The sequence below is a fragment of the Muntiacus reevesi genome, chromosome 4 (assembly GCF_963930625.1).
Source record: "Muntiacus reevesi chromosome 4, mMunRee1.1, whole genome shotgun sequence".
Taxonomy (NCBI): Eukaryota; Metazoa; Chordata; class Mammalia; order Artiodactyla; family Cervidae; genus Muntiacus; species Muntiacus reevesi.
The window spans coordinates 156,948,397-156,951,848 of NC_089252.1; the positions used below are offsets into that span (position 1 = coordinate 156,948,397).

At 40.4% G+C, this 3,452-nt stretch overlaps 1 pseudogene; it reads left to right on the top strand.

Annotated features, from left to right (window-relative positions):
- The first annotated feature begins 821 nt into the window (after window positions 1-821).
- LOC136166138 (ATP synthase subunit alpha, mitochondrial pseudogene) lies at window positions 822-2,586 on the top strand (annotated as a pseudogene).
- Window positions 2,587-3,452: the final 866 nt, after the last annotated feature.

Here is a 3,452-nt window from a genome sequence, read left to right on the forward strand (position 1 = left end):
TAAAAAAAACTATACCTTTGACTATGTGCACCTTTGTTGGCAAAGTGATGTCTCTGCTCTAATACACTATCTAGGTTTGTCATAGCTTTCCTTCCAAGGAGCAAATGTCTTTTAATTTCATGGTTGCAGTCACTGTCCACAGTGATTTTGGAGAGCAAGAAAAGAAAATCTGTCATTGTTTCCACTTTTCCCCCTCTATTTGCCGTGAAGTGATGGGACTGGATACCATGATCTGCTTTTTCGTAATAGTGAGTTTTACGCTAGCTTTTTTACTCTCATTTTTCACCCTCATCAAGAGGCTCTTAAGTTCCTCTTTACCTTCTGCCATTATAGTGGTATCATCTGCATATCTGAGGTTATTGATATTTCTCTCAGCAATCTTGATTCCAACTTATGATTCATCCAGTCTGGCATTTCACATGATGCACTCTACATAGAAATTAAATAAGCAGCCTTGTCATACCCCTTTTCCATTTTGAATGAATCAATTATATGACACAAATAAATAGATATCCCATGTTCTTGAGTTGTAAGAATTAATACTGTTAAAGCGGCCATACTACCCAAAAAAGACTACAGATTCAATCCAACATCTATCAAAATACTCATGACGTTCTTCATAGAACTAGAACAAACAATCCCAAAGTTTATAATAGGATCACCGAATATACAAAGCATTTTGAGAAAGAAAAATAAGAAAGAGATACCACATTCCCTGACTTCAAATTATACTACAAAGCCACAGTCATCAAAACGATAGGGTGGTCAGTGCGTCTCGAGGCTGCGGCTGCAGAGGAAGCACCTGAAGAGGAGCTGCAAAGATGCTGTCCGTGCACATCGCCATGGCCATACCCACGCCCTCCCTCTGCGAGCTGGGCTGGTCTCCAAAAATGCTTTGGGATCATCCTTCATTGCTGCAAGAAACCTCCATGCCTCTAACGCTTGTCTTCAGAAGACTGGCATTGCTGAGGTGTCCTCTGTTCTCGAAGAGCGTATTCTTGGAGCTGATACCTCTGTTAACCTTGAAGAGACTGGGCATGTTTTAAATATTGGTGATTATATTGCCCAGGTACTTGGGGTAAGAAATGCTCAAGCAGAAGAAATGGTAGAATTTTCTTCAGGTTTAAAGGACATGTCTCTGAACTTGGAACCTGACAATGTTGGTGTTGTCATGTTTGGAAATGATAAACTAATTAAGGAAGGAGATATTGTGAAGAGAACTGGGGCTATTGTAGATGTTCCAGTCAGTGAGAAGCTGCTGGGTCGTGTAGTTGATGCCCTTGGTAATGCCATTGATGCAAAGTGTCCAATTGGTTCCAAGGCCCGAAGACGAGTTGGCTTGAAATCCCCTGGGATCATTCCTCGAATCTCTGTGTCAGAACCAATGCAAACTGGCATTAAGGCTGTGGATAGCTTGGTGACGATTGGTTGTGGTCAGTGTGATCTGGTTATTGATGACCGACAGGTTGGCAAAACATCAATTGCCAGAAACGTCATTAACCAGAAATGATTCAATGATGGAACTGATGAAAAGAAGAAGCTGTACTGTATCCATGTTGCTATTTGTCCAAAGAGATCCACTGCTGCCCAGCTGGTGAAGAGATTTACAGATTTAGATGCCATGAAGTACACCATTGTGGTTTCAGCTACTGCTTCAGATGCTGTCCCACTTTAACACCTGGCTCCTTACTCTGGATGTTCAATGGGAGAATATTTTAGGGATAATGGCAAACATGCTTTGATCATTTATGATGACTTATCCACACAGGCGGTTGCTTATCATCAGATATATATGCTGCTCTGCCGACCCCCGAGTCGTGAGGCCTATCTTCATGATTTGTTCTACCTTCACTCCCCTACACTGGAGAGAGCAGCTAAAATGAATGATGCTTTTGATAGTGTCTCGTTAACTGCTCTACCAGTCATAGAAACACAAGCTGGTGATGTGTCTGCTTACATCCCAACAAACGTCATTTCCATCACTGACAGACAGATCTTCTTGGAAACAGAATTGTTCTACAAAGGTATCTGCCCTGCCATTAATGTTGGTTTGTCTGTGTCCTGTGTCGGATCTGCCACCCAAACCAGGGCCATGAAACAGGTGGCAGGTGCCATGAAACGAGTTGGCTCAGAATCATGAGGATGCTGCTTTTGCCCAGTTCAATTCTGACCTTGATGCTGCCACTCAACAACTCTTGAGTCATGGTGTGCGTTTGCCTGAGCTGCTGAAGCAAGCACAGTATTCTCCCATGGCTACTGAAGAGCACGTGGCTGTTATCTATGCGGGTGTCAGGGGCTATCTTGACAAGCTGGAGCCCAGCAAGATCACAAAATTTGAGAATGCTTTCTTGCCTCATGTTACCAGCCAACATCAAGCCCTGTTGGGCAAAATCAGGACTGATGGAAAGATCTCAGAAGAGACAGATGCAAAGCTGAAAGAGATTGTAACAAACTTCTTGGCTGGATTTGAAGCTTAAACTCTTGAGGATTCACATCAAATGCCAGTTTGATTTTGTCACGGTTTCTTCTAGTTCCACTTATAAAAGGATTACTCCAATACTGCAGATGTGCAGTAATCACATTAAAATAAAGTTTCCGTGATTAAAAAAAAAATATGGTATTGACACAAACAGACAGATGACAAACAGAACAGAATAGAAAATCCAGAAATGAACCTATGCTCATATGATCAATTAATCTACATTGATGGAAACAATCATATACCATGAGGTAAAAACAGCCTGTTTAATACATGTTGTGAGATAACTGGACAGCTACATGCAAAGAATAAAAATGGACCACTTTATCATATCATATACAAACATAAACTAAAAATGAATTAAATATTTAAGTGAGACCATAAATCTCCTAGAAGAATATACAAGCAGTAACCTCTTTGACATCAATCTTAGCAACATTTTAAAAATTTGTCTCCTCATGCAAGGACAACAAAAAGCAAAAATAAACTAATAGGACTACATCAGGCTAAAGGCTTTTCACAGCAGAGGAAACCACCTGCAAAATGAAAAGGCGACCCACAGAATGGAAGAAGTTATTTGTAAATGATATCGCTGATAAGAGATTGATATCCAAAAAACACAAAGAAATACATAAGCATAACATAAAGAAAACAATTAAAAATGGGCAGAGGATCTGAATAGCCACCAAAGAAGACACATAAGTGGTCATCAAGCACATGAAGCAGTGCTCAACATCACTAGTTATCAGGGAAACACACATCAAAAACGCAATGAGATACCGTCCCACAACCGTCAGAATGACTTTTATCAAAGAGGCATAAAACTGCTGAAGAGGCTTCGGAGAAAAGGAAATCCTAGTATGTGCTAGTGCAATTATAAATTGATGCAAACCTCATGGAAATAGTATGAAGATTCCTCAAAAAACTTAAGATAGGTTATATATGATCCAGCAATTCCACTTTGGGGAATTCA